At 41.9% G+C, this 12,206-nt stretch overlaps 1 protein-coding gene across 2 annotated transcripts in view; it reads left to right on the forward strand.

The window, feature by feature from the left end:
- The first annotated feature begins 2,472 nt into the window (after positions 1–2,472).
- Positions 2,473–12,206, forward strand: part of CLVS1 (clavesin 1) — a 100,288-nt gene continuing 90,554 nt past the window's right edge. For both annotated transcript variants that reach the window (XM_051771229.1, XM_051771238.1), the window contains exon 1: positions 2,473–2,641. The gene's annotated coding sequence lies outside the window, so the exon portion shown is untranslated. The remainder of the gene's footprint in view (positions 2,642–12,206) is intronic.

Consider the following 12,206-nt stretch of genomic DNA (forward strand, 5'->3'; position numbering starts at 1 on the left):
CATGAGAATATTTGCAGTGGGATTGATATAAGGCCCTACTGTAATATGTTTAGAGAAATGCTTCTGCCATAGGACTGTGCAACACGTCAATCATCCAGTGGATCAGCAAGCAGTGGTCACTTAACAGCAACACTACAGAAGGAAAAAAATATGCCAATTAAACCAAATAAAAATATTAAATCCCCAAATATTAAGCATACATCAAATTTGGCAACTCATTGAACTGCCTAAGGCAGTTGGTTTATAGAGTCATGTTCTTTCCACTTAATATTATTAACAATTCCCAGGGAAGTACTGCATAGTTACAGCAGCTAGTACATTAATCTTTATCATATGTGCAAGAGTGGAAGCTTGCAAGAGGATTATGAAAACACAGTGCTTGTTTTTTATCTCCAAATTGATCTCTGTGCAGAAAATAATGATCTAATGAGACTACTTAATAACTGACTGTTAACTTCCCCAGGGCTAGAAATACTTTTATATCAAGTGGTGGGACAAATGCTCTTGTGAGGGTTCTGAGCTCTCTGCTTTGAGATGCTACTTCTTGTCTTCCAGTCAATGTGGTAGGGTCACAAGATACAAATACCTCATATACCTTTTTCAAACATGCTGTGGGTTAAATTAGTGGTTGAGCATGGAAATCATTCTAAAAGCACAAGTCATCTTCCCCACAGATTCCTTTTGCCTTTGCTCATTAATATTGGGGTGTTTCCTCTAAAAAGCAAGTGACTCTATCTGGATGTAAACTCTTTGAAGTAGAACAAAACCACTGAATACTCCCCTTTCAAGGGAAAGCAAAACTGAAATGGATCCTGTTGTGTTCACATCCTCAGACTACTTTGTCTATAAGAGAAATTGGTACTGGGTTAGAGCAAAGGTCCATCTAGCCCAGTGCCCGTCTCCAGCAGTGATCAGCAGTGGATGGTTAAGGTAAAGAATAAGAGCAGGGCAAGAATACAATCATTCTTTCCGAAATATAACCCCAGCCTTCAGCAATTTGTGTAGCAGGAACTTCCCGAGCCAGAGGTCATGACTTCATATTTAAAAGCCTTTAATGTTTTTTTTCTTCCATAAATATGTCCTAAAATTTTCTGAAGCATGAAGTTCCGTGGAAATGACTTCTACAGCTTCACTAAATATTTTGTGAAGAAGTATGTCCTTTTGTTTAAATCAAAGCTAGGCCCTAGTGGATTTCATTTCTCCTACTCCTAAAACTGGAAATAATACTGAGATATCATTCCAATTTATCTTCCTCATGCTGCTCATTATTATGAAATGTTATGAATGGCAACCCCCCCCATCACTGTTTTATCTACACTTACCTTTTTTTTTTCCATGCCAAAGAATCCTACTCTGTTTAGCCATTTTTATGTAGAAGTTGTTCCTTATCTTTATCATTTATCACCTAGTTCTTTGCTATATAAGATCCTTCAGTAACTGACTCAAGAGAGATGCCCAAAGCAAGCAGACCAGGACAATCAGCTGACTTTAATCCACTACTTCACAGGAATTTTACTCCACAATGTACAGGGGTAACAAAAGAAGAAGCACACATTTAGTTGAGCTTAGTGTGTTGATAAAAGCAGATGGGTGTGGATTTGGTTGCCAAGGTCATTACGTCACTCAAAGTCTTCCAAGTACAGTTTAATACAGGTCTTATGAGGCTTGTACAGAAAGTGATTTTCAGGACCTAATTTAATAAGAGTAGTTCCCTTCTTCTGTCCTTTCTACACCACTATCAAAAGCTTATAGATCACTATAATGAACGACAGGTGATTGTGAAATAGGTAGATGGCCTAGTCAAAGGACATTATGGAAGGATGTTCTAGAAATTTGTGAGTATTGTAGGAGAAGCTGTTCTCAAGGAGTAAAATTTCATCTGAAAAACACAGGTACTGCATTGCTGGGAAAATTCCTGAACTTGAAGTGCTTGGGAGAGGGGTTGAGAGAGTGCAGGGGTGAAGGTTGTCCTATTTTTACATTCTTGACCAGACATTTGCTGTGGGTACTGTTGGTGACAGCACGCTGAGCTAGATGTCCCTGCAGTCGGACTCAGGCAAAACTTCTCTTACAAACCCAGGCTGCCATGTTCATTAAAGCAGCCCATAGATAATACATGGTCCATTAAGATCACTCTTTCCATGGCTGCTGTAAATGCCGCAGGAGGCTGTGCTCTGCCCGACTTTCGCTGGGAAAGGGGTGATGCTAGAAAACAGGCGGTGAAGCCCACGCCGCTGGGTAGAAACCCGCAATGCTAAGCCCTCCCGGCCGCCAGCAGCCCCTTCCCATCCCTCCCGCGGCGGCACGGAGCACCTAGCCCGCATCCCAGGGGCATCGGGAGCGCCGGGAGGCAACCGGGCGGGCGGCAGGAGGGCTTAGGACCCAGGGGGACGGCAGTGGAAGGACCCAAGCTTTGGCGCACACGCCTCCTACAAAAAAAAAAAAAAAAAGAAAAAAAAAAAATCACAGCCCCGTGGAGCTGGCGCTCGCTCATTCAGTTTTCTAGAGAGATCTGAGCCGGAACCCGGGAGCCGGGAGATCTTTCTCGCCCACCCATCTCAGCAGCAAGGACATCTACAGGGGGAAAAACCCACCCCACGCAGCCCCCCGCCGCCCCACGGCAGCTGTTGGCGCTGTGCAGGTATTTGGATTTGCCTTCTTTGGGGTTGCGCAGGGCGGCTCTCCGCGCTCCCGGCGCCCCCCGACCCTCCGGGCCCGGGGTGCGGCGATTCAGCACCGCCGGGAGGACAGCTCCGGCGGCGGGCAGGGGCCGCTCCCTTCCCGGCCTCCTGCCTGCCCGGCTCCCTCCTGCCTGCCCTGCTCCCTGCCTCCTGCCGGCTGCGTCCTGCCTGCCTAGCCTCTCCTGCTCCCTTCTGCCTGCCCCGCTCCTTGCCTCCTCCCCACCCTACTCTCTGCCTGCTGCCTCCTGCCTGCCCTGCTCCCTGTCTGACCTACCTCCTGCCTCCCAACCTATCTCTCCTGCCTCTGTTTCCTTGCCTTCTGCCTGATCTGTTTGCCCTGCCTCCCTCTTTCCCCTGTTTGCTGCCTTCCCTGTCTCTCTGTCCCCTGCCTCCACTGCTTACCTCATGCCTGCCCTGACTCCCTGCTCCCTTCCGACCCTGTTCCCTGCCTCCTCTGCATCTTAGCTGGCCTGGTCCCTCCCTACCTCCTTACCCTGATTCCTGCTTCCCCTGACTGCCTCTCCTGCCTGTCCTACCTCTCTGCTCTCTGCCTCCCTCTGCTCTCTGCCTCTGTGCCTCCTTCCCCTTCTCCCTGACTCTCTTCTTTGCCCTGCCTGCTCTACTTCCCTTACCTCCCCCTTCCTCCTCTGCTTCCCTTGCCTCCCTTGCCTCCCTTGCCTCCCTGCCCTGTTTCCTGCTTCCAGCCTCCTATCTATCCTGGCTCTTCTGCCTCCAGTCCTCCTTGTCCTGTTTCTCTGATTCTCTTATTCCTACCTTCCTGTTTTCTGCCTTCCCTGTCTACTCTCCTTCCTGCCCTGCTCCCTTGTCTCCTTTCTTCCCTGCCCATTTCCCCACATTCCTCACTTTCCTGCCCTCTTTCCCTCCTGTCTTCCTTCTCCATCACCAGTCCCAGTCTTTCCTGAAAGGGGGCATGGCACTGAAAAAAGCAGCTCAGCAGCCCAGAAGCTGGGGAAGAAAGGGAACACAACTTGGAAGGGAAAGTCCAGATCTAATTTGAGAGCAAGAGAGAGGTGAGAGGGATGTAGCGGAAAGGCTTAAAACTGAGATTTAAGTTACTGAAGTAAGGACTCCAGCCAAGTGTCGACATACAGAAGTTTGCCAAACAGCAGCAGATACCTGTTTACTCCTTAGCAAATTGATGCCCATTTTGACTAGGTGTACTCAACCCAAAGAGGGAAGAGGGATTAAAGAGAGTGGGGAATGTGCTAGGTCAGTCAAGTGTATTGCCTTCCCAGTGGCAAACAGTGATGGGTGCGGGGAAGAAGTGAGGTGAAAAACAGCTAGCCTGTGGATCCTTTGCTGCAGGAAGTAAAGAATTAAGCTGTGATCTCTGCAAGAAGTGAGGATGTTCAGACAGGGCTTCATGCATAAAAATAAATGCAAAGCAAATAACAGCTGGAGAAACCCCATGTGTGCTACTGACCTGACTTTAATTCTCTTTGCAATGGTTTAATCCTGGGAGGGTGAGGAAGGTCATAGGAGAAAGAGAACTTCCCCTTTTCAAAACGCTGATTCCTCAGTTTTAACAAGCTCTGGGAATAATGAAGTTAAGGAGCAGATGGCTACTCCTTGTCCATCACTAAACAGTGACTGGATCCTATTTGGAAGGAAAAATTAAATTACAGAAAGGCGGCTTTCATGTGCTTTCTGAGTAATCAGATGATAACACGGATTTTCTGCAGTACTAAAAGTTAATACAATGCCAACATTTACATGACATATTATGTAACAGTATTATGCCATGCACTGCATAACGAAAGTACTGGTTTACTTTTTCATATAATTATAAGTCAGATAACCTTATAGAGTTTTTCCTCATATGCAGTCTGTATCCCATCTTGAAGTTTACAGGGGCAGCTTATGTTGTCATATATCTGTTATAAAATGATGCCAATTATTTTAAGAATTCTGTTGACTCATCCAGCTCTAAAAACTATTATTTTCTAAAAATTAGACTTTTGTAAGGCATATGTAAAACATTGAAAGATATTGCAACTTATTTCAAAAACCTTCTTAATTTATTTAATCATCGTATATAACTTGAAAGCTGCTGCAGAGACCAGATACTATGAGTAGCACTGAGTGCTGCTGAGTAGTAGTGTAAGCAGTGTAATTGTGTTCAGCAATGGAGGGAATGCAGAATCCACCCCATAGCACTGGGTCAAAGAAGTTCAACTCTGTGTGCTTTGAACACAGAGGTCATTTCACTGAAACATTTAATAGCAGCCTCCTCATCTTCCAATAGAGGACTATGTCAGTTGTAATACAAATGATCAGCCTCATAAAAGGATGGAGAATATTTTCTTCAAACTAAGAATATAAACTCATGCAATTTTTAACTGAACTGTGCAATTACTGATGCAATTGTGCTATTACTTGGCAAGTGAGTTATATTTTGTCTCACAACCCCGTACTGTAATGTGTCTCTGGCACAAACACAAACAAGATATGACAATTAGGTCCCACTAGTTAAAACAAACTAAAAAAAAAAACAAACAAAAAAGAAACAACATTAGTCTTTTATAGAGTGGGAAATTCACTGAGCTGAAGTTCACGTGTTTTTTGGCACATGAATCATAATTCCTTTCCCTCATGATATAATGCTGCTTTGTGGATTTACTTTGAGAATTTCCAAACAGTTTAGTGGGGTTTTGGTTTGTTTGGTTTGGGTTTTTTCCTTCAAAAGCATTTATAGAAATAAACTCCTTCTTTCTGATATGTTCCTCCACTGAGAAAACAAACCCACAAGGTATTATCGAATTATATTAAACTTTATTTCTACAACTTTGGGAGAAGTACCTGTGTGCAGAACTTTGTTTTGTGATCATATTTCAACAGGAATGAGAGAAATAAAAAACAACAACAGGAGAACTGCATGAATTCCTGGGTGCAGAATTTCTCCCTCTTTCTTTCCTCCCTTCCTCCCTTCTTCCTTCCCTCCTTTCCTTTCATTCCTTGCCTCCTTCCTTTTCTCCTGCCTTCCTTACTTCCTTTCTGCCCCTGACTGTCTCTCCTTCCCTTCCTTCTCCCACTGCCACTCCATGGAATGCCACAGATGCCTTTCTTTGGCATAATATATAAAGCAGAACAAAGTTAACACTCATACACCACCATTGTATTTCATATTTTTTAAAGGAACTTAATTTTTCAAAACATGAAGCAAAAGAACTGCAAAATTAGATAAAGTTCATGTTATTAAAGATGTTATACCAAACATCTTGGTATGTTTTGTTCCTTCTCCTGTATATCTCTGTGCAGATGTTGTAACACAATTTCTACCACATTTAGGGATTTCAGACACCAGTATTATGATTGCATGCTGCCAGATTTCTACATATAGTTTAATTATGAGGCTTGGGGGTCAGAATTCATGTTTTGCATATTGCTGATAATTTCTGCTGCAAGAAGTTTCTATATTATTGGAGAAGTGACCTCTGTCCCATAGTGGCCAGGATGCTTTTTTCATGGAGATGCTTGCAGTAGTTCATGACTGTCATGGAAGTTGCTCATAGACTGCTGTTTCTGTGGCATGCCACAGGTCCTCATGTTCCCATAGGGATTTGCAGTATATCTGTGATTGATGAATACTTAAAAACTATGACTTGGAGAAAAGTTGAACCCATCTCATTAAGTTCACAGCTTTTTGTTTAACTTTTTTATTTATGAGTTAAGTTCCACTCCTCTTCCTTAATATTCAGGTAGGCAATAAAGTTTGCACATTTTAGGTCAAAAGATAATGATGCAATTTTTTTATTTTATGTCTGTTAGACAACCTTGTCAGTCTCTCCTCATGCCTGGCAGCTTGTACGAACAGCAGGACAACTGCAGGTTGGTTGCAGTTGCAGATGTGCCTGCCCTACATACTGTGCAGAGAGCAGCAAACATCAGTTGAGTTGCTGTCAGGTTTTATGCTGTGCCAGGGTTAGATTACCAGCTCTGGACATTTAGATTTGGCCCGAGGGTAACCTGTAACTGACTCAAACTAACAAAAAGATTGTAGTAAGAGGGGAATAGGAATGCATGATGTGTTGTTTTTACTGAACTAAAGGAAATGTTAGCTTTTTGTAACTGAGCTGGGACATTCTATCCTGGGAAAGTGTGAGAAACCATCAAATTCCCCACACAACCATTACAGTCACAAACATTCACTATTTTCATATTGAAGAGGAGCAACAATTCCCTAGTGAAGGTTTACAGGAGCATCAATACTTGGAGAAGAAAGACTTACAATATTTAACTCATTTATGTTTACTGAGAGGATCTAGCCCCCTAAGGAAGGGCTAAAGAGAAGTGGTGGTGAGGCCATACCTGCAGTATTGTATCCCATTCTGGGTTTCTCAGTACAAGAGAGACATGGACATATGGGATAAAATCTGACAAAGATTTACGAGGATGATGAAGGAACTGGAATATTGCTCACATGAAAAAAGGCTGAGAGAACTGTGACTGGAGATGAACAGGGTCAGGGGGATCTCATTAGTGTGTACAAATACTTGAAGAGAAGATGTAAAGAGGATGGAGCCAGACTCTTTTCAGTGTTGTCCAGTGCAGAGGCAATGGGCACAAACTGAAACATGGGAGGTTCGCCGTGAACTTCAGGAAACACTTTTTTACTGTAAGAGTGACAACATAGGCACAGGTCACCCAGGAAGGCTGTGGAGTCTCCCTCCTTGGAAATACTCAAAAGCTGTCTGGACAGAGTCCTGGGAAAACAGCTCTAGGAGGCCCTGCTTGAGCAGGGGATTGGACCAGATGCACTCCAGAAGTTCTTTCCAATGTCAGCTTTTCTGTGATTCTATAATAATGTGAGCAGCAGCCAGGCTATTGAACTTGGAATATGAGATAGTCCTGTTGGAAAGCCCCATAGGGAGGTTGCTCTTTGCAAAATCTAAAGAAATAGTATACTTTGGGACTCCTGATTGTGCCTTCGAAGCCTAAGATGATTACTCTGGGGACATTGGGAACATTGCAGTCTACCTCTCCATTTCCCAGTGTGCAACATGGTTTCATATTTTTCTTATGATACAGAGCATTATGCATAGAGAGGAAAGATTTCCCAGGTGTTAATGTGTAAGCTTGTGACTCAGAGGACATATGATCTGTTCCCAGCTATGTGAAATGTGTCCTCCATGATCTCAGGCAAATCAGTCAGGGCTGTGCTTCTCCCCACAATCTGTGGAAGATGCTATGATCTTGCCATCAAGGACAAGGGAGAATCAGTTTTTCTCATTGCTCTTTCGAAAGTAGTTCAGGGAGCTGGAGTAGTTCCCTTTCTACGTCTTACCAATCCATTTCCAGAGCAGGTTCCTACTAAGGTAACCCAAGGCCACGAAGTGCCATAGGAACCATTCCTATAGGTACAGGTGTGGATTCATCCTACCCAGTCCTTATGAAGCAACCTCTGTTAAGCAGAACATAGCCCCAAGAGGTTTTCCGCAGTTAACATCAAAATATTTTTCAAAAAGCAATTTAATGAGATGACACCCACTCTCTGAGATGAAATCATTCTATATTACCATTTTTCCTCCCTTCCTGCCCACTCCCTTCCTCTCTGGCATGATTTTAGCAGCTAATATCTGTATGAATGCTAGGAGCTAGGAATTATATAATGAGCCAAACCTTAGCAGTGATGCCTCTTAATACCAGGTGAAGATCAAACGCTGGTTCCTTCTCCATTTGAAAACTGTGGTAATGAAATTTCACACTCCATATAGCTTTGGACTGAATGAAAGCACTTGGTAGACACAGAGACAACTAAAATCTTTCTGGAACTGAATTGGATGGGGAAGGGCCAAATGCACATGAAGTGCTCAAAAAAAGCAAGTGATATTGCAGGGACAGCTAAGTGGGCAGGAACAAAATGATCCAGACAAATGTCATCATTATTGAGAGCTGGTTTTGGTCAGTCTTCCAGGGGATGTAGAGCAAATAGGAGTTGAATGATGACTCAGAAACTGTCATTGAAGAGAGAGCAGTAAAGCATCTAAAAATATTCCATAATATATTATTTTCATTTTTGTTTGTACAGTATTATTATACATTTTATTATTAAGTAATTTTTTTCTTTTTCATGGAAGGTCATGCAAAAATATAAGCTGGTTGTCTGAAAACTGTGTCCCACTTTCAGTATGCTACCCATCCTGAAGCCACTCTCTGTCCCTTGTCATTCTCTTGTTGGGATGGAAAATAAGTAAACTGCAATGGTATGTGACACCACAGTTTTGGTGGAAATTTCCCTCCTTTTTGGGTATAAGTATGTTGTGTTTCAAATCTCTGTAAATTTATTTTTTTTTTTAAAGTTGGTTTTTTTTCCTTTGGAGGGATGATTTATTGCAAGTGGCTGTGAAAAGACATTAGGAGAGCAAATAGTCCTTTGGGAACAAAGAGTCACAAGACAGAAAAACAGCTGTTGAGATTATAACAAACAGTCTAGTCTGCCAACATGCAGCAACAATATTCAAGGTAAGGAAAAAAAGCCAGCATCTTCATTTGGAAGATAAACCAACCCTGAACCAAACTGAACAAAGATGTAAACATCTGACAAATTGGCAGATGGATGAGAACTGCACACAACACTGGAAGAGAAGGAGAAATTGCCATGGGTGGGAGGGGGTGAAAATGGTCTGTTATACCTTGGGAATCAGAATAAATCAGTACCATTTGAGAAAGTGCAGTGACAATTAAACTGGGTAGCTATGGAGCATTAAACTTATTGTCAAGGTTAGTAGTGGGAGTACAGACTCATCCACTGATGTATATCAGACTCCTTAAAGGCAATGGTGTGAGAGTGGATTCCTAACCTCATGATTTGTGTTACGATTAAAACAGCAACAAAATTTTTCACACATATTTTAGATTATTTTGCAATATATAACTTCACACCAATAAAATATTTCAGTGCAGTGTGTTCTGGCTGCTAATCAGGATAATCTATAGATAACTGTAATCCGTGGTTATAGCTCAGCTCACTATCAGAAAATTCCGAAATGCATTTTAAAATATATCTTTTGTTAGACTGAGTATTTGTAAGTTGCTTTTTTGGCAACAACATCTGACAGGAAAGGACTGTATCTCCCTTGCCTTAGGATAATCCTGGGCATTTAATTTGGTTAAAAGTGGTAGGCAACTTTAATGAAAATAAGTGGCATAATTTTTGACATTAAATACTTGGGGATCCAATAAGAAGGGCCATATTTTGTGTCCTTGGTCAAATCTCATTTTTATTTCTGGAGCAGACTGTAGTTGACCTTTCAAAAATTTGCCTTATTTTGAAAGAAAGTATCTTGGTGGAGGTGGGAGTCAGAAAAAGAGCAGTTTTACTCCCCGTAAACTCCTACAAAATGGATGATTCCACTGGGGATTAAGTGTGTGACACAGTTATCTGCCACTAGTCCTTGCACATTTTAGAATAGGTCCAGAGAAGGGCCACAAAAATGATCAGAGGGCTGGAACACCTCTCTTGTGAAGACAGGCTGAGAGAATTGGAGTTGTTCAGCCTGCAGAAGAGAAAGCTTCAGGGTGACCTTACAGCAGCCTTCCAGTACCTAAAAGGGACTTATAAGAAAGATGGTCAGAGACTTTTTAGTAGGGCCTGTAGTAATAGGACAAGGGCTAACATTTTTAAACTGAAAAAATACAGATTCACATTGAATATAAAGAAGAATTTTTTTTGTGATAGAGGTGGTGAGACTATGGAATAGGTTGCCCAAAGAAATTGTGAATGCTCAATCTTTGGAAGTGTTCAAGGCTAGGTTGAATGGGATTTTGAACAACCTGATTCAGTGAATGATGTCCCTGCTCATGACAAGGAGGTTGGACCAGATGATTTCCAAAGGTCCTTTTCAACCCAAACCATCCTGTGATTCCATTATTTTGAGATTCTAAGCCACAGGAGTGCTGGGCCCTGAGCCAGAGCTAATGCAGACCCCAGATAAGCTTCTTGTTTCCACTCTTCTGCTGAGTACCCTTTAGCACAGTTTCCTTACTCTACTATTTGCTGTTTAAACTAGGGAGGGACCAATCCTTGTCCCACACTCCCCCAGTGACATTATCACACCTAAGATCCCCTAACTAGCTCATGGAGACAGTTGAAACTAAAACCGTGATTTATGCAAGAAAATTATAGTGTCACCATTGATTTAAAATCTCAGTCACAAAATAGTGGCTTAGTTTCCCTATGGCCTACTGCAATTTTACATCTGTGCAATTCACTTGATACTATAAGAGTTATTCTAATTTGGTCTAATAAAGGCAAGAGCAAAACAAATAGCTGTTACTTTATTTCTATATGAGGAATCCACCTTTAATACAGCTCTTATTTCTTTCAGAATTGAATAGCCTGCACCCATAAATTATCCTTCAAAACCTGAGGACTTTTTTTCTGGAGTCATTTGCACTCTGTAGTGCCTTGTAAAAGCCTTCTATTCTCCCAGTTCTGCCTTTCCTGAAGTTTTCCCAGGCTGATCAATCACCAGATACTCTGCCCTGCAGGTAGCTCTTTTCAGTTCCAGTTCCACAGTGAATACAGAAAGAGGATGCTTAATAAACTCTCCTTTGTGTTACCTACAAAAAAGTCCAATTCACATTGCTGTTAAATGAAAAGCTTATCTCCCACCACAAATGTCCTTTAAGCAAATATGCAGAAACTCTCTGTATTCAAATTTTGGGATCTCATCCTGGGACTGCAGCTGTGCCATCTAAAATGTAGTTTTTATCAATAACATGCAAGGTCACAACACAGGGAGCTGAGGCATCCCTTGTGCTGATTGACTTCCAGGTCCTGCAATGTAACTTTGAGCAAACTCTGGACCAAAAAATGCTTTGGCTTCTGCTCTCCCCTTTGTTTGATCTGAGAATGCTGAACCCAGGGGAGTAGCTGAGTGAAATGGTTGTTTTGCTATAAATAATTCATAACTTTCCAAACAGCTTTCTTCAAATACAAAAAGTATGTCTGTCACTGAGGGATTCCCTTTTAATTTTTAAAACCAAATTTTCAGAAATTAGAGAGAGATCAGTTAAGCAGTGGAGGGAGGGGTATTCGCTTGTCTGTTTCTGTGATGGCTGAAAAACTGTATGGGTCTTGATCTTTCTTCACACACATATCACACTGGGACAGACCTTGATCTTATTTTGCACAACTGTAACTACATAGACTTCGATGACAGCCTCTTGCTTAATTATGTCACTGAAATGTAAGAGATGCTCTGTACCGATTTGTTCATACATAACGTCTTAAGCAGCTTTTCTTCTAACACCTGTAAAAACAAATACTAGGTAAAGTACAGAAACGAAAATGAAATTCAGAACTAGGTATTCAGGAGAGTTACAATATACTGGAAAAAAAGTTTAGTATAAAACACATCTCTTTTCAACTAAAACACCAGCCCTGTCTGTTAGATACATCAAATACCTTATTCATGTAGAGCTTCCAATGAAGATGTATTAAGTCTCAATGGGAAATACCTTCAGTGAGGTTCTACAAAGTAGAAATTATCCCTGGTGTTG

The sequence above is a fragment of the Manacus candei genome, unplaced genomic scaffold (assembly GCF_025592945.1).
Source record: "Manacus candei isolate 608988 ecotype Guabito, Panama unplaced genomic scaffold, ASM2559294v1 h1tg000008l, whole genome shotgun sequence".
NCBI lineage: Eukaryota > Metazoa > Chordata > Aves > Passeriformes > Pipridae > Manacus > Manacus candei.